This window comes from Narcine bancroftii, chromosome 1, assembly GCF_036971445.1.
Source record: "Narcine bancroftii isolate sNarBan1 chromosome 1, sNarBan1.hap1, whole genome shotgun sequence".
Lineage (NCBI taxonomy): Eukaryota > Metazoa > Chordata > Chondrichthyes > Torpediniformes > Narcinidae > Narcine > Narcine bancroftii.
The window spans coordinates 393854009-393873563 of NC_091469.1; the positions used below are offsets into that span (position 1 = coordinate 393854009).

The window sequence follows — 19555 nt, forward strand, 5'->3', positions numbered from 1 at the left end:
CTTCAGTTATGGTTAAACATAAATCTTTTTCCCATTTCATTTTATCTTTATCCCAATCTATTTTACTTTCACTTTCCAACGAAATACGATACAAACCTGATATATAACCCTTTTTTGGAAATGAGAGCACATATTTGCTGACTGCTTGCTATTGGCTATGACTGTAGATTGGCTCCACCCTACTGGTATAACAGATGGTGCAACTTATCCCACTGGTCAGTAGAGGTGGCTTCTTCTGTTAATAAAAGCCTATAGTATAGTGCCTGCCTGTCCCGCATTGGACTTGTCAGTCACCAACAAGCCTGCAGCAGACGTGGACATACCCCTCCATAAATCTTCATCCGTGAAGTGTCGGACTCTGGCTTTACCCTACCCTTAATTTAGTCTATGTGTCATCTGAGTCCAGCGTGTTCATTAAATGAAGTGATAAGGTATTCGGTTCAACAATCAGTTTATTACACAGCACAAGAATAAAGCTTAACAGAGCTCTGGTTCAGTCGTTAGTTCATAGGTCACCTGCACAGTGAGCTATTCCCCAAGTCTGACCTCTACTGTCCAGTCTCTACAGTTTATATAGCTCAACCTTATTATACAGAACAAAAGTTGGCTTTCTTTGCTAGATTTCTTGCATAAGATTTATCACAAGTAATTTCCTGCTCTGCAGATATCTGGGGTGTAGAGCTCCCATCTTAATCCTCAAGGTCAGAATATCCTGTTGTTTTGATCAGAAACCAATTCATACCCCAGATATTTCTAATTATTTCTTTGTTCTAATCTGGCCATATTCTTCTGTTCTACTCAACACCTCCTTCTGTCTTAGCCTTCTTACTGAGTTAGTTTCCATTCTCTTTGTTTCTGACAGTCTCTGTCAGGATTCTCTTTGTTCTTGTCTGGCCATCGTCTCCTGTGCTAATCAACACCTCCTTTTGCCTTAACCTTCCTACTAAATTGTTTCATACATATTCTCTCTTTTGTATTTTGGGAGCATACAATTCTAAACCTTCTGTAATCAGCCAACTTTGCTACATACTGTGGCTGCCCCTTACTTACATTACTCTTTCCCTTCACCATGAGGTAAATATTAAATTGTTACATAGTACTGGATTCATGTATACAAACTGAATAGTACATAAGCATATATTCTACATATTTTCTATGATTAATTAACCCCTATATTCCAACAGAAGCCAAGCCAAAGAATAGTATGATACACGTCTGGTCCTTGCTTATGGCATATCAGATATAAATAATGACAAGGACCTAATGAGGAATCCATGGGAAGCAGCACAATTCGCAGCAAAGGCCAGTTGGTCTGAGAGTGATGTCCCCGAGTCGCCAGCAAGAACGACAAGGGTTGAGGAGGAGGTACAATCCTTCACATCATCTGGAGGTTTATATTGGACGAGGGCCGGAAGGGTCTGTAGGCCTAATCCAAAATACCTGGAGAAGCAGGTACCCGAACTTAACCCTGTCACATTTGTGGCCCGAAATGTGAAATTAATAACACCATCACCACATGCTTTACCAGTTGAACATCTCAGTGTCTTTATTTTCCTGCTTCCCTTATTTCATCATCCTGCACCTTCCACCTCTAGTGCATACCATCTGACTTCCAGTCAGGTTAATACATATCATGCATATTCATTATCATGACATCCCTCCTTTCACCAGAAATAAACTTTATATCTTTATGTTTAAATGTAAACACTTTAACACTATCAATAGCATTTTTCTGCCTTCTGAACCAACAAAACAACTTCAAATTCAAAACAAAAACAACTTCAAATTCCCTCTTCACAAAATGTACTATAAACATGTTATAACCAAATGTAATATATAGCTCAACTGTTCTTCTGTAATTAAACTAATACAATGCTCACCTCATATGCAAAATGTAAAAATTAAAATTTATACACCTCCCATGTTTAAATTCCAATACTTTTGTTTTTTTTTTCATTTAATACCAAATAGTCGACTAAACAAAAATGCAATTCATACAGCACTCATACATGTACTTTATGGTGTATTGATCAAATCACTGTCCAAAGGTTCCCATTATCATTTCTCTTCCTTGATGAGTAACATTACTGCGCTTCATTGAAACTCATTCCAACTATCACAAGCTTTCACTTTTGTGATAATGCGGGCACGATTAGAAATATGGCACAAAATCTTCATATTGCTTAGGTGGTTTCCTGTCCCATCTCGGCCTTCCTGCAATGCTACTGTCGCAACTTGGTTGTTCACCCTCAGCACCGGAAACACTGCTCGCTGCGTCCTCTGGTGTTTCTGGTACTCTGGCCACTTCATCGGGAATGCTGGTAACTACCTCTGGAACATCATCTGGTCCCTCAGGTTGAGCATCTCGTATTGGACTTCCAACCACTTCACTCGGTGTCGCTCTGGATTGGTACTTTTTTACACCAGACACATTTCTTTTGTACAGGACTCCAGCTGGAGACTTGACTATCACCATACTGCCGCTTCTGGATACAACAATGTAGGGTTGATGATAATAAGATGTGACTAGCTTACCACCACTCTCTTGCCTCACAAGAACATTATCTCCAGGCATGATATCTGAGTACCTGGCCCCACGCCTCGAGTCTGCATACAGCTTTCCTCCTCCCTTCTTTTCAGCATTGTGGTCCCTCATCTCCTGGTTGTCCCTGATTTCCTTTATTTTGGGCATTTTTGTGCGGATTTTCCTCCCAAAAAGTACTTCAGCTGGACTTTTTCCTGTGGTTGCATGAGGTGTTGCCCGATAGACAGCTACATAGGATAGCAATGCTTCTCTCCAGTTCTGTCCTTCTGCATGAGCAATCCGTAATCGTTTTTCGATGGACTGATTTTGTCTCTCAACTTCCCCATTGGCTTGCAGCCATTTAGGAGTTACTTTATGATGGAGGATACCTGTGGTCCTCATGTATTCAGCAAATGTCTCTGAAATGAACTGTGGACCATTGTCAGAGTATAGCGTAACAGGCAATCCATATCTCGCGAAGATCTCTGCCAATGCTTGTATTGTTTTTTCAGTGGTCGTTGACCTCATCACAGAGTACTCATAGTATTTGCTGTAGTAATCTACCACTACCATGATTGACTCACCAGTTGGTAAAGGTCCAAGAAAATCAACAGCTACATCGATCCACAGTCCTGTCGGGAGTTGCGTACTCCGGATTGGCTCTGGAGGATTACTCCTACTTGTGAGTTGACACCCATGGCAGGTTTTGACGAATTTCTCTCCGTCTTTATCACAACCTGGCCACCATACTTTACTCCTGAGGTTTTGCTTGGTACCAACAATACCTAGGTGTCCTTCATGAGCTAATGATATGATCTTCGGTCTCAACCTCTGTGGTATCACCAATCTACACCCCCTCATACACACTGCCCGATGCAACAAAGTTCATCTCTAATGGGAATATATGCCTTGTGAATGCACTTGTCCCATTGTCCACTTTGGTTACATTCTCTAACTTCCATGAGTTCTGGGTCATGTTCGGACTCTCTCTCGACTTCCCTCATTGTCACAGCTCCCGGTGTCGACTGGATCACTACGAAGCGTACAAAACTCTCTGCTTCTGTCCCCAATTCTGACTTGGATTGTGGGCATCCATCTTTCAACAATCTGGACAGCGGATCACCAATGTTTGCTTTCCCGGCAATGTGAACTACTCTGTACTTGTACGGATGGAGTCTGAGCACCCATCGTTCTATCCTGGCACATGGTTTGGACCTGGCGGCGTAGATCACCTCCAATGGTTTATGGTCCGTGATGAGTTCAAATTCAATGCCATATAAATATGCATGGAATCTCTCGCAGGCCCATACAAGTCCGAGTGCTTCTTTCTCTGTCTGAGAATATCTCCTTTCCACATCTGTCAAAGATCTGCTGGCATAGGCAATGATTCTTGGTCCCACATCACACATCTGGACCAACACGGCTCCTAAACCAACAGGACTAGCATCCGCTATGACTTTGGTTGGTGCAGCCGTATCATAATACCCAAGAGTATCGGCATTCGTCAGACTTTGTTTCAGAGCTGTGAATGCTTCCTTCTGCTCAGAGCCAAAATGGAATGGTACACGTTTCCTGGTTAGTTTCCTCAGTGGTTCTGCCAGTGTAGCAAAGTTAGGGATGAACTTTGCGCAATAATTAACCAATCCCAAGAAACTCCTCACCTCCGTTGCCTTCTGGGGTTCACGTGCATCGGCAACAGCTTTCACCTTGGCATCAGCTGGGTTCAGTCTTTCCTGTGTAAGCCTGCGTCCCATGAAGTCCATCCCTGACACACCGAACTGGCACTTGTCTCCATTCACGGTAAGACCTGCCCCCTGTAGTCTGGATAGCACAATCCTCAACCGTCTGTCATGCTCTTCCTGTGTAGCCATATGGACTATGATGTCATCAGAAATGTTGGCAACTCCAGGAATGCCTTGAATCACTCGATGGATTTCGTACTGGTAGATCTCAGGAGCTGCATTAATGCCGAACGATAGTCGGTACAATCCACAGTGAGTCACAAATGTTGTCACGTCCCTGGATTCTGGGTCCAGCTCTAATTGATGATAGCCCCATTTTAAATCACTTTTTGAGAACACCTGACTGGTAGTTAACTCCTGAAGTATTTCCTCCACTGTTGGTATGGGGTGTTGTTCTCGAATTATAGCTTCATTGGCCATCCTCATATCAACACATAGTCTTATGTCACCATTTGGTTTGGGCACGATCACTACTGGGCTGACCCATTGTGTTGAATGTTCTACAGGTTCAATAATGTCTTGCTCAATCAACTCTTTGATTTTGGCCTCGACTTTCCCACGACGTCCAAATGGAGTTCTGCGCACTGGTTGCGCCTTGGGTTTGACCGTTTTGTCCACTGCTAGCTTTAGTTGTCGACCTTTCAGCTTTCCTACTCCCTGGAAAACTGCGGGGAATTCTTGCTTCATATCCTCGTATGACTGAACTGAATTGACACGAGCTCCAATATGAAGTATTGCCAGGTCTTGCGCCATGCGTCTACTCAGCAATGGTTCTCCCCTCTCGTCTATGACAACAAACTCTGCTTCGGTGTACTTATCATCAGCTTCAACAGTCGCAGTGCAACATCCAATGGTTTGCAATGGCTTGGTTGCTGTGTATGGATACAGTTTCTTTGAACACTTCTTTGATGTAAAAATGATCTTTTATCTTTTCAATTTCTCCCATAAGTGTCAGTCAATTACATTACTGTCACTGCCTGAGTCTACAATGACCGGAACTGTCACACCACCAATTATCACTGGAACCTTCTCATGATGTACATCATTCGATGTAAACTGATAGTATTTCTGCCCATCCTGGTTGTCATCATCATCGTCACTTTCTGGGTCACCTTCTATATGGCGAATAGTGCCTTTCTTTCCAGGATACTTTCCTTTCCCCCAAGCTTTGCCCTTAGAAGCTGTACTCTTCCCATTCTGGTTTCCATTTGACTTGCCTTTGCACTTCTTTGCAAAGTGGTCTTTACCTCCACACTTTCTACAAACTTTGCCTTTTGCTGGGCAGCATGGGTCTTTTCCAAAATGACCTCTGTCTCCACATCTGTAACACTCCAAGTCACATGTCGGCATATTTCTTGGCTGGCTATGGCTATGCGAGAGCCTATTTACTTGTTGATCAACTTTGTCTTTACTGGGCTGGCTTGAGTTATCTTTCAGTTTCATGGTATGAAATTGCCCCTCAACAGCCTCTAATGCAGCAGCAATTGTTAAAGCATTGGTAAGTTTCAACTCACCCCCCTTTTCCAGCAGTCGCCTTCTGAGTTTGTCTGATCTGCAGTGCTGCACAATTTGATCCAATAACTGGTTGTCCAAATCAGCTACCACGTAATTGCATCCCACAGCCAGTTGTCGCAATCTCGTCAAGTACTGGGCAACCGTTTCTCCATCTTCTTGTTTTGTCTTGCGAAACAAATGGCATTGAAATGTAGCATTCGGTGTCACCACATAGTGTGAATTCAATGCATCTACGGCTTTCTGGTATTCTTCCTTCCTTCCAGTATTCGAAAGAGCCTTAAAAGTTTCCCGAACTGCGGGTCCTGCGGTGAAGAGAAGTAATGCCCTCCGCTGCGCTTTCTGTTCCGCCGTACTGCTATCGAGAAATAGGCCACGACTGTCGGCGTAGGCTTCAAATTCTTCCAGCCATGCCTTCCACTTCACACTCACATCACCCGTCGGGTCAAAATGAGGAACACCTCGAAGTGCTAGAAATTCAGCTCCTGTGACTGCCATGAAGAAAACCTTCCAGCTCAAAGCCACCGATTCAAAATCCAAAATGTTTATCACATTTAAAATCCAAAATGCTTATCCTCGTCGCCAATGTCAAATTTGTGGCCCGAAATGTGAAATTAATAACACCATCACCACATGCTTTACCAGTTGAACATCTCAGTGTCTTTATTTTTCCTGCTTCCCTTATTTCATCATCCTGCACCCTTTCACCTCCAGTGCAAACAATCTGACTTCTGGTCAGGTTAATACATATCATGCATATTCATTATCATGACAGGTAAGGGGTGGTGAACACCCTTTTGAGGGACATGTCCTCCCTAGGGTAACAACATGGAGTCACCCGAACATGAACTTATCATGATGTAGTACTATGCCTGCTGTCATTCTTCTTTGTGTCTCCACAGGTATGAGCTAAAGAAAGGGGATGTAGGCAGCTGCCTGCAGAACACCTCGTACTGCATGCACAGCGTGTGTGGGACACCATACAAGATGGATGCTGTGAACATGAGCGAGGGGAGAAACTGATAAAACCCCAGTCTTGAGTGGAGCTTGGGAGGAGAGGCTGTTTCCCCTCCCCAGGACTCGCAGTTTACTGCGTTTACTTTTATTTAATAGCTTAGGCCTCCTGTGTCCTCACTGAGCACCAAGCACATATAGTGGGTGCCTGGAATTCATTGCCAAGGGTGATGGTGGAGGCTGGAACAATAGGGACTAAGCCGCTTTCAGGTGCATTCTCCCCCAAGAATGTGCCTGCAGAAGTGGAATGGTCTTTCAGGTGACAGCCCTGAAAGTGCTGCGCTGTCCACCTGAAAGGGACAACTGCAGGAGAGGTGCCTCTGAGAGCACTCCGGATCCTGTCAGCGCAGGGACGTCAGGGCAGGGCCAGCCGGCACGGGACATCAGGGCAGGGGCAGCCAGCACGGGACATCGAGGCAGGAGTAGCTGGCTGGCGTGGGGCTTCGGGGCAGCTGCAGCGGGGGCGGCTGTCAGGCAGCGGGGATTTGGGTTGCTAGCTGATTGTCATCTGCTCACCCCCTAGCAGCCGCTTTCAGGTGTCTGCATTCAGGTGCCTCGGGGGACTGCTCAGACGTGGAGATTATACCTCCCGGAGGAGAGTTGGTGAGTACTCCTCCGAGCCACATCAGGCTCTTTCGGGTGGCCTCCCGACAGCTGCATTTGGGTTGAATATGCGGCTTTACATTGGGGTATTCTGGCCATGTGAAAGAGGCTCTAGACTGGCACATGGATGAAAGAAAAATTGAGCCTGACGGCCCCAGACGTCTATCTGGACCCAATGAACAATGGACGCAGCCGAGGTGAACGCTGTAGCCCTCGAACAACCCCACTTTTGGCCCCATCACCCATGGATGTGGTTCAGGCAGGCAGAGGCACAACTCCACTTCCGCAACATCTCAGCTGACACCACAAAATTTTACCACGTCATGGGCGCGCTGCATCAGGACACGACAGCAAGGGTGGGAGACTTCATTCACTGGCCACCAGCAGTGGGCAAGTATACTGCCCTCAAAAATCTACTGCTGGGGAAGTTTGTCCTCACTCCCCAGCAGCATGTTTCCAGGCTCTTATTCCTAGACGGAATGGGGGATCGCAGCCCCTCAGCCCTCATGGACGAAATGCTGGCCCTGGCGGAGGATCATGAGCCATGTTTCCTCTTCCGCCAGATATTCCTTGAACAGATGCCAAAAGATATCCGGCTCCATCTGTCTGAAGAGGACCTTTCCGAACCCCGCAAGGTGGCAGCCCGGGCATATGCCCTCTGGCGCGCAAAGCAGGAGAACGAGGCAGCCCTCAGCCAAGTCTCTAAGCCGGGGCCTGTCGGACTCTGGCTTTACCTCAATGTAGTCTATGTGTCGTCTGAGTCCAGCGTGCTTGTTGAATGAAGTGATAAGAGAAGGTATTCGGTTCAACAATCAGTTTATTACACAGCACAAGAATAAAGCTTAACAGAGCTCTGGTTCATTCGTTAGTTCATAGGTCACCTGCACAGTGAGCTATTCCCCAAGACTGACCTCTACTGTCCAGTCTCTACAGTTTATATAGCTCAACCTTATCATACAGAACAAAAGTTGGCTTCCTTTGCTAGATCTCATTATCATACAGAACAAAAGTTGGCTTTCTTTGCTAGATTTCTTGCATAAGATTTATCACAAGTAATTTCCTGCTCTGCAGATATCTGGGGTATAGAGCTCCCATCTTAATCCTCAAGGCCAGAATATCCTGTTATTTTGATCAGAAATTAATTCATACCCCAGATATTTCTAATTATTTCTTTGTTCTCATTTGGCCATATTCTTCTGTTCTACTCAACACCTCCTTCTGCCTTCTTACTGAGTTATTCCATTCTCTTTGTTTCTGACAGTCTCTGTCAGGATTCTCTTTGTTCTTGTCTGGCCATCGGCTCCTGTGCTAATCAACACCTCCTTTTGCCTTATTAACCTTCCTAATAAATTGTTTCATACATATTCTCTCTTTTGTATTTTGGGAGCAGGCAATTCTAAACCTTCTGTAATCAGTCAACTTTGCTACATACTGTGGCTGCCCCTTACTTACATTACTCTTTCCCTTCACCATGAGATAAATATTAAATTGTTACATAGTACTGGATTCATGTATACAAAATGAATAGTACATAAGCATATATTCTATGATTAATTAACCCCTATATTCCAACAGGCCCCACCGTCCGCAGAATACACCCAAGCACAAGCTGGAGAAAACCCAGTCAACATGGTGCTTTTATCACCAGTGCTGGGGAGTGAAAGCCCACAAGTGCCGCCAGCCCTGCAACTTCCAGGGGAAAGGCCAGGCCAACCGCCATTAATAGCTGCCATGTTTGGCCACGTGAATAGCCTCCTTTACATCACTGACAAGTCCATGGGCCGCCGGTTCCTGGTGGACATAGGGACCGAGCTGAGAGCCCTCCCGTCTACAGCGCTGAAAACTCGAACCCGAACCTTCGGTCCAATGGTTCCGCAATCAAGACCTATGGCACCCGTAGGGCACAGATACAGATTGGGGATGAAATGTTCACTTGAAGGTTTGTCCTGGCCTTCCTGGCCTCCACCCCAATGTCATTGGAAAAACAGCCATTATCACCCATTTTGGCTTGTTCGAATTCCTCCAGACGCCATTCGGGTTGAAAAACGCGGCCCAGACGTTCCAGCACCACATGGACGCAGTGGGTAGGGATTTGGACTTTGCCTTTACCTACCTAGATGACATCCTGGTAGCCAGCCACAGCCATGAAGAGCACAAGGCCCACCTCCGTATCCTGTTTGCCCGACTGGCAGAATTTGGCCTCACGGTCAACAAGGCCAAATGCCAGTTTGGGAAACAGACATTGCAATTCCTGGGGCACACCATCTCAGTGTCTGGGGCAGCTCCAGTACCGGAGAAAGTGGCAGCCGTCTAGCGTTTTCCCAAATCTCCTCTCTCAAGGGCCTGCAGGAATCCGTGGGATGGTAAATTTTTACCAAAGATTCATTCCCAACACTGCCCGCATCATGCACCCTCTTTTCGCGCTGATTGCGATGAAAGAGAAGACCCTGGCCTGGTCGGAGGAGACGGACGAGGCCTTTGCTGCAACGAAACAGGCCCTCGCAGAGGCGACTTTGTTGGTGCACCCGCCCCCGGAAGCACACACGGCACTCTCGGTTGATGCTTCCGCCACAGCGGTCGGGGGAGTACTGGAACAGTGGCTGGATGGGCAGTGGCATCTGGTGGCCTTTTTCAGTAAGCAGTTGCGGCTGCCGGAGCTTAAATACAGTGCGTTCAACCAGGAGCTCCTGGCGCTGTACCTGGCCATCCGACACTTCCGATACTTTTTGAAGGGCAGAACTTTCACCATTTTTACCGATCACAAGCCCCTCACCCAAGCACTGGCTATGGCCAAGGACCCGTAGTCGGCCAGGCAACAGCGCCACCTGTCCTATGTGTCTGAATTCACTACAGACATCCGGCACCGGGTGGGCAAGGACAATGTAGTTGCGGATGCGCTCTTCCGCCTGGCCATCAGCATGCTAGCTCCTGGCCTCGACTACGCGCAACTAGCGCAGGCCCAGCAGCACGATGCCGAAACTCAAGCTCTCCGGACTGCCATCTCAGGTCTCCTGCTCGAGGATATCCAGCTTCCTGACTCCGCCCAGCTGCTGCTATGCGACACCTCCACTGGCTCACCGTGCCCGGTAGTTCCACAGGAGTGGAGGGCTAGGGTCATCAGCTCTATCCAAGATCTCACCCACCCCTCAGTAAAGACTACCATGCATATGGTGGTGCAGTGATTCGTCTGGAATGGCCTCAAGAAAGAGGTGGCAGCGCTAACCCGGAACTGCATCAGGTGCCAAACGTCTAAAGTCCACAGGCACACGCAGGCTCCAGTTCAGCATTTCAACTCGGCAACGCATATCCATGTGGATGTCGCAGTATCTGTTTACCATAGTGGACAGAGCAACCAGGTGGCCAGAAGCCATTCCATTCCTGAGGCATCAGCGGAGATGTGTGCTAGAGCCCTGGTCAGCCAGTGGATTACTCATTTCGGCGTGCCAGCGCACATCACAAGCGACAGAGGCGCCCAATTCACATCCGCACAATGGTTGCAGCTGGCAGGGGTTTTAGGGATAACACTGCACCACACCACGGCCTACCACCCACAGTCTAACGGGTTGGTAGAGAGGTTCCACCGACACCTAAAGTCCGCTCTGATGGCAAGACTTTATGGTCCCCACTGGGTGGACGAGTTGCCCTGGGTTCTCCTTGGGATTAGGACGGCGCCCAAGGAGGATCTGCAAGCTTCGTCAGCAGAAATGGTTTACGGCGCACCACTCTCCCTGCAAGGTGAATTCTTCGGCCCGGAGGCCGAGACGACGCACAACAAAGGTGAGCGGCTCGCAGACCTTCTGTAAACGACTGGGCAACCTAACCCTGCCACCCCCACCGCACCATGGCACCCGACCATCACATCGACCGAAAGATCTGGATGTGGCGTAATTTGTGTTATTCCGGAGAGGACCACAGAGGGCCCCACTGCTGCGCCCATACGAAGGGCCGTACAAGGTTCTCCGGCAGTCAGGTGGAACTTTTACTTTAGATGTGGGGGCAGGGAAGTTTACTGTGGACCGCTTAAAAGCTGCTCATTTGGACTTATCGCAGACGGCCGTGCACAAACGCCGGGGCGTGTAGCTGGTTCTGATGCAGGGTGGGGAGGGTTGTGTGGTGGTGCACATCCTCATGGTGAACCGGCCCCACTTGTATCTCCACGTGGCGGGGCAGCCATGGGAAAATGGCATGGTCAGAGGTTTCTCTCTGACTCCAGCATCCTGTCCAGCGCGCGCCCTGGGCAGCGATTATGACGTCACAATGCACCAGGTGACTGAGCTCATGCCGACCTTAAAGGGGCGCGCTGAATTTGAATGAAAACAGTCCTTAACGACCTTCGGTGTGGCAGCAGTGACTTCCTTCAGCTCCTGCAAGCGCCGCAGGTCATGATGTCGGGAGGATTTATTTTATTTTAAAAATTATGCCAAGGGGCCTGTACTGTGCTATGTTCTCTGCTCTGACGATGTGCAGTGTTGTGTAGTCGAGGCTTAGAAATACACTAGTACACGGAGACATAAAACTTCATTCATTATTACAAATCTAAAATGGGTCACCGCAGCGCACTCAATGTATATACGACGACGTAACTCTGCCGGGCGCGATGACGTCAGCAAGCACGCTAGCGCATATTCACACGTCGACGAGTGGAGTTTCCGTATTTCATTTTAACGAACAAATTCATGACGTGATGCAGAAATAAATATTCTTTCAGTTTGCTTGGTCAGATACCTCCAATGACATAATGTAAGTCCAATACTAATGGTTCTACGGGCCCCGACTTGTCCCTCAGTACCGAAATCAACGTCCAGACAGTCCACGGCAGCCATCGAGCATCACGTGAGCAAACACACACGATGCGCAGGCGCGACAGTGCCCTCCTCTGGTTTGAGGTAGTTCCGGACCAAGCCGGTGATGAAGGCTGGAGCTGCCGGGTAAGTGGTGGGATTTCGGGGTTGGTTGTCTACTCAACGAGACAGAAGAGAGCCTCGAAGATATGTAGTTAATGGCCGCAGGACGCAGCTGGTTATCCGATTAGCCCACCGCGTCCGAAGAAAGAAGCGTGGTGTCTGTCGGCCGGGCCAGAGTCAACGGGCCCTGTTCAGCAGGCGGGGGGATAGTCGAGTGAATGCTGCATTGAATCGTGGAAACGGTGCTAATTGAACTGCAACTCGCTGGGGGAGGGAAAGGAAAGGGGCGATAACGTGCGGGTGGGGCGCTGATCCATTTGCAGTGCGAATGCAGTGTAACATGAAGGACGTCTGTCAATCATCATCGATTAGTGGGACTTGGTGTTTCTGACTCCTTTACTCAACGGAGGCTTTTGTATATAGATAGGTTCTTCTGATCAGAAGAAACACTGTCAATGTATTTGAGATAGCTAATCAAAGCCCTGAAAACTCATGGCTATTCCCCTTCAAGCAGAACTGGTTGAGAGGTGTAACTGGGGCCAAGATCGAGTCGGCTACAATTTCAATGAATGGCATATAATCTATAAAACAATTTGAATGTTATATTAGAAATGCTGACTTTTGTCGAGCTAAAAGTACCGTCAAAATCGATGAAGTTTGTGGCACGTGAGCACAACAATTGCTTCAAATGCAAGTGTTAAATATTTCAAAAATTTGTAGTATTTGATTCAGATGCATCTATTGCAACACTTGATCCTAAGTTTGCGTTTGCAGCTCTATTGAACAAGTGAAATTCTGACATTGAATTGGGATAAGCCAATAAATTAGTGTTGGTTAAAAAAAATTTGGGGCACTTGTTCCAATTATTGATTCACACAATTTCTTGCTGCTGCTTTGTTCTTTGGAGTTCTGAAAGATGATATAATTAGATATGTGTAACTTGCCATTAAAAGTATAAAAGCACACAAACTTGTAGTACAAGATGTCTCAACAATTCTGAGATTTAGAAGTACAAATTGGCACATTTTTCTCCACTAAATGTTTAAGAACAAGTACCAAAAATGACTTACAAACACACTGCAAGAACTCAGCAGGTCAAGCAGCATTTGTAAAAGCAAAAGGTGTAAGTGATTTTTCAGGTCAAGGTCCTGCATCAGGACTGAGAGGAAACAGGAAAGATTGCCAGTATTTAGCACTATGGGAGTGGGAGAGAGGAGATGAACAAAGAGAGAAGAAAACCAGGTGTAGTGTATGTATGGGAGGAAAACACAGAGGTGCAAGTCACTTAAAACTGGAAAATTATTTTTCATACTGTTGCAGAATGCGAGATAATCTCAATTTGCATTGGGAGTTGAAGGGGTTGGGTATAGATGACACTTTCCTTATTCTAATATATTCTAATTTCATATAACCGCTTACAGTGCGGAAACAGGCCATATCGGCCCTTTGAGTCTGTGCCGGTTCATTTGAACAACTCCACTAGTTCCCTCCAACCCCCTCACATTCATGTATACATCCAACCTTCTCTTAAATGACAGAAAGGATCCTGCCGCAACTATCTCCTCTGGAAGATCATTCCATTCCGCCACCACTCTGAGTGAAGAAGCATCCTCTAACATTTCTCCTAAAGTTTTGCCTCCTTACCCTTAACTTATGTCCTCTTGTTCCAACCTCCCCTGCCCTCAGGGGAAAGAGTCGACTCATGTCTCGTCTATCTATCCCTTTCATAATTTTAAATACCTCTATCAAATCCCCTCTCAGCCGTCTACATTCCAGTGAATAAAGTCCCCAGTCAGAGTATCATCTTCCAAACTGAGCTATGATATCCCAAATTTTGATATCTTAAATCCACCAAATCAAACTCGGTGGCTGTTACTTTATGTAGTTTTAATTCATTAATAGAATGGATAAACATTTTGCATAGCTTCACATTAAGACTTTCACAACGATGAATAACAAAGTATTTGCTGTATGATGGAGATACAAAAGCTTTTAAAGAGATACACAATCTTGAAGAGAAACAAAAGTTCAAGAAACTCACACTTCTCCCACATCTTGTAGAATGAAAGAGCAAGCCGTTAGCCTGGGCAGATATTATAGTCACTATGATAATACTGCAAACAAGGTTTTAACTTCTACATGTGATAGAATTGCATTGGGAATGGTGGAATATATGTTGCATATTGAAGTTGGTGTAATGTTATACAGGACATCAATTTTTCCAAAAGGTCTGCTTCCTGAAAAAAAATTGGGATTATGATAGACAACTTCAAGTTGAACACAAAAATAATTTCAGATTTGTTGTATCAGGTAGGAAGTAGGAGCAACATTAAATTAACTTTTATTGAATAAAGCTTGTTTCATCGCATCATGATGCTGACACATTGCATTAGTTCAACTGACCACCTAAAAATGTACTGCTGCTGATTTTCATTTGTACTCAACATCTGATGCCTCCTGAGTCAGTGACCAACATCTCCTCACTGATGATCAACACAGGCGCACCTCAAGGATGTGTGCTTAGCCCACTGCTCTACTCGCTATACACCCATGACTTTGTGGCCAGGCACAATTCCAGGGTTATTTACAAATTTGCCAATGACAGCAGGATCACAAATGACAATGAGAAAACGTACAGGAGGAAGATAGATCAAATCATTGAGTGGTGTTAGACAAACAACCTTGAACTCAATGTTAGCAAAACCAAGGAGATGATTGAGGACATCAGGAGGAAGTCAGGAGAACACGAACCAGTCCTCATTGAGGGCTCAGTAGTGGAGAGGGTCGAGAACTTCAAGTTCCTGGGTGTTAACATCTCTGAGGATCAGTCCTAGAGCCTCCATGTCAATGTAATCATGAAGAAGACTTGTCAGCAGCAAAACTTAGTGAGATCTGGTATGTTACTGAAGACTCTCGAAAAGTTCTACAGGTGTACCATGGAGAACATTCTGGCTAGTTGCTTCATTGTCAGGTACGGAGATACTAAAGCTCAGGACAAGAAAAAAAACTCCAGAGGGTAGTTAACAGCCTGTAACATCAATGGCACCAAACTTCACTTCATCGAGGACATCTACAAGAGACGTTGATTTAAGAAAGCAGCCTCTATTCTCAAGGACCTCCACAACCTAGGCATGCGCTCTTCACTCTGCTACCATCGAAGGAAAAGGTACAGGAGTCTGAAGATGAGCATTCAGTGGCACAAGGACAGCTTCTTCCCCGCTGCTATCAGATTCCTCAACAATCAATGAACCAAAAACACTGTTTGCCCTGTGATGCTGCTGCAAAACAACAAATTTGGTAACTTGTTCATAAAAATAAATTGTGATTCCCATCAAGGCTCCACGTGGCTTTGGAACTGGAAAACTGTTGTCACGTGGTACTAGTCTCGTAGTGCAGACAGATTGGGGTATTCAATAGATTTCTTATTTCTAGCATAGAAGCCAGCTATGTTTATCACATGATCCTTCTGTTCTCGCCATATCTCCAAGATTGAAAATGGCATTGATTTCTGAGTACCTCTGAGCCAAGGACTCAGATTGGCTGCACATAATGCACCACAAATATGAGGAGCCCAGGGTTTGACTTGGTCATCAAATTTACAATTGAAGTAGAGCACATAGGCTTTATTAATAAGTGCAGACATGCTGCGTCTTTTGAGCCTGAAGCAGATTTACTTATGTAACAATGAATTGCAGCTGTTGCAACATTGACAAAATATTTCTACAGTATTGAATCTTCCTGAAGATATTAAGGGCTATTGTTAAGTACACTCACTATGCTATTGCCTGAAGAATACGTGCATCAACGTGTGTTCAATCTATATCAATGTACTGCACGGCATCTGTGTATATGAGCTGCTTTTATAGCCTGTCTGCATCTATCCTGATGAAGCATATCCAGGCCTAATATAATATGTGCATAGCACCAGCACAGGCAAGCTTGGACTGAAAAAAAAACATTTGCTCTATAGGCAATATATTAGTAGACTTAAAATATGACAGAAATTCACAAAAATAGATTGTATCTAACAAAAATGGTATGTGATAGGAGACTTTTCAGGTTTCTGCCCAAATTCCATAAAATACACCTAAATGTGTTCAGGAATCAAAATCTTTGCTGTCCAGTGTTATCAAAACATCCATTTGACTTGTAGCCAAAACCAGAGGTATGTAGTGAGGCCTCAGTTGATGCTCAGCCACGAGACTGCCTCAGGGTGTTTGGTAGAGGAGTTAGACTCAAAAATGTTTTGCTTTGTATACAGTCATGCATCACTTAACGTCCAGAAACATTCTGTGAAATAGGATGTTGTGCGATTTGGACATTGTACGAACACTATATACTTGGAAAAGCTATATGGGATACTGTAGTGTACCTGTAAACTTTTTATTTGTAAGTAGAGATCAGTGTGGGGACCATCGTGGAGCTGTGGGCAGAGAGCAGGGCAGTGGGATCAATGTGGGGACTGATGCAGGGTCGTAGGTGGAGAGCGAGGCTGTGAGATCTTTGTGGTGATCGACACGGGGCAGTGGAATCAGTGTGGGGACTGCTGCGGTCAGTGGGCAGAGAGCGGGGAGTGAAGTGGGGCAGTGGACAGAGAGCAGGGAGTGACATGGGGCAGTGGGCTGTGAACGGTGCTTTGGGCACAATGTGGGGACCGACAAGGAGCTATGGGTAGAGAGCAGGGATGTGGGAGCAGTGTGGGAACAACACGGGGCTGTGGGCAGAGAGCCAGGCTGTGGGATCTGCATGGAGACCAACGCAGGGCTTTGGGTGGAGAGCAGGGGTCAGATTCGTGTGGGGACCGGCAGAGAGCAGGCCAGTGGGATCTGTGTGGGGACCATCGTAGGGCTGTGGGATCCGTGGGGACCGACGCAGAGCTGTGGGCGGAGAACAGGGCTGTTGGATCCATGTGGTGAACGACATGGGGCAGTGGGCAGAGAGCAGGGCAGTGGGACCTATGTGGGGATCAACGTGGGGAAGTGGGCAGAGAGTGAGGCTATGGGCATAGTGTGGGGACTGACACAGGGCTGTGGAAAGAGAGCAGGGCTGTGAAATCCGTTTGGAGACTGACGCAGAGCTGAGGGCAGAGTGCAGGGCTGTATGAACCATGTGGGGAATGACGTGGGGCTGTGGGAGCAATGTGGGAACCGACACGAGGCAGTGGGCGGAAAGCGGGGCAGTGGGATCAATGTGAGGACTGACATGGGGCAAAGAGCGAGGCTGTGGGATTAGTGTGGGGACCGACACAGCTGTGGCCAGAGAGTAGAGCTGTCGGATTCATGTGGGGACTGACGCAGGGCTGTGGGCAGAGAGCGTGGCTGTGGGCACAGTGTGGGGACCGACACGGGTCTGTGGGCACAGTGTGGGGACTGACGCAGGTCTGTGGGCACAGTGTGGGGACCGATGCGGGGCTGTGGGCAGAGTTCATGGCTGTGGGAGCAGAGTGAGGACTGAAGCAGGGCTGTGGGCAGACAGCAAGGCAGTGAAATTATTGGGTGGACTGAGGTGGGGCAGTGGGTAGAGAGTGGGGCCGTGGGCAGAGTGTGGGGATTGACGCGGGGCTGTGGGCATAGAGCGGAGCAGTGGGATCCGTGTGTGGAACGACGCATGGCTGTGGGGAGAGTGCAGGGCTGTGGGAGCAGTGTTGGAACCGACGCTACCAATTAGTGATAATTCTGCCGCACCTGCAGGAAAAGGAATCTTATGGTTGTATGTGATGTCATGTATGCACTCTGACAATAAATCTGAAACCTAGTTTGAGCCTCTCCAAATGTGTTTTCACTCCTCTCAAAGTACTTCAAAGGCAGCCTATGTCAAAGGTGCTTCCTTACTTGAGTGCCAATTTCGATTTGTTCAATACATGATTGATCAGCTGGGTAGCACCACAGATGGTTCCATTCTTATTATTCAGTGTTGGCCAGAGAATCCACAATACTTCTAATCTCCTGTCTACACCACTGTCTCTGTCTCTCTCTCTCTCTCTCTCTCTCTCTCTCTGCAGGATGTATTCTTAGCTGCCTCCTAATTTGATCTTGACTTCTTTCTTTGGCTTGGCTTCGCGGACGAAGATTTATGGAGGGGGTAAAAAGTCCACGTCAGCTGCAGGCTCGTTTGTGGCTGACAAGTCCGATGCGGGACAGGCAGACATGGTTGCAGCGGTTGCAGGGGAAAATTGGTTGGTTGGGGTTGGGTGTTGGGTTTTTCCTCCTTTGCCTTTTGTCAGTGAGGTGGGCTATACACCCTGGAAATGTGTAATTTTCTGTGTGAACACCAACAAAAACTGGCTTCACATGCTGCCATATATTTATTGTGAGCTTCTCAGTTTTTTTAATTGATACATTTTTGCACACATGCCCTGCAGATTGCTGATTCAGTGATGTGCTCTTGTAATGAACCCCAGTATATTTTGTTTTTTTTTAAAAAAGGCATTCTGCAGGTTGTAGTACACAAAAGTGCTTGAGAAACTCAGCAGATTGTGCAGCTTTCTTGGGAAACAAAAGGCAGTCAATGTTTCAGGCCTGAGCCCTTCATCACAAGTGGCTTCAGCCTGGCAGTACATGAGGTGATTGACAGACAACTGTGGCAATGGAGTGTGGAATTAGTGGTTGACCTCCCAGTGGTTGCACTAAGATCACTTTACAAAAGCCAATTGATGTGCAAATATATTTTGGCACCCAGTAACAATTCATGGTCACGGAAAATGTGCAGCCTCCAAACAGATTGCACCCAGTTTTTGGAGCTCTGAGGCAGCAATGCTAATTACTGCACTGTTCTGTTGCTTTAATTATTTATTTGCTTCTGAATATTGATCCAATTTTTTTTAGACATGCAGCATGGTAACAGGCCATTTCGGCCCACAAGTCCATGCTGTCCAATTTACCCCCAATTAACCTACATCCCCCAGTACATTTTTGAATGGTGGAAGGAAACTGGAGCCTGCAGAAAAAACCCAGGCGGACATGGGGATAATGTACAAACTCCTCACAGGCAGCATGGCATTCGAACTCAGGTCCGGACCCAATCGTATAGGCATTGCGCTGACTGCTATGCCAACTGGGCTGCACCCCTCTTGTTTCACTTTTCAAAATTTTCTGAGCATCTTTTATGAAAATCCCTTTTAATCTTCCGTTCTAAAAAAAATTGTAGCCATTGCATCCTTAACTGAAATCCCATATCTTTTTGAACCATTTGAAGAAAAAAATCTCTACATCTTCTCGGAAAGTGATTTGCTATTTCTCCTGAGTTTTCTGAATGAA

General features: G+C 46.5%; 1 protein-coding gene across 3 annotated transcripts in view; it reads left to right on the forward strand.

Moving 5' to 3' along the window:
* The first annotated feature begins 11699 nt into the window (after positions 1 to 11699).
* mios (missing oocyte, meiosis regulator, homolog (Drosophila)) overlaps positions 11700 to 19555 on the forward strand; it is a 33512-nt gene continuing 25656 nt past the window's right edge. Inside the window, exon 1 of one of the 3 annotated variants that reach the window (XM_069913705.1) lies at positions 11700 to 12323. The gene's annotated coding sequence lies outside the window, so the exon portion shown is untranslated. The remainder of the gene's footprint in view (positions 12324 to 19555) is intronic. The other 2 variants (XM_069913703.1, XM_069913704.1) reach the window with 2 other exon arrangements.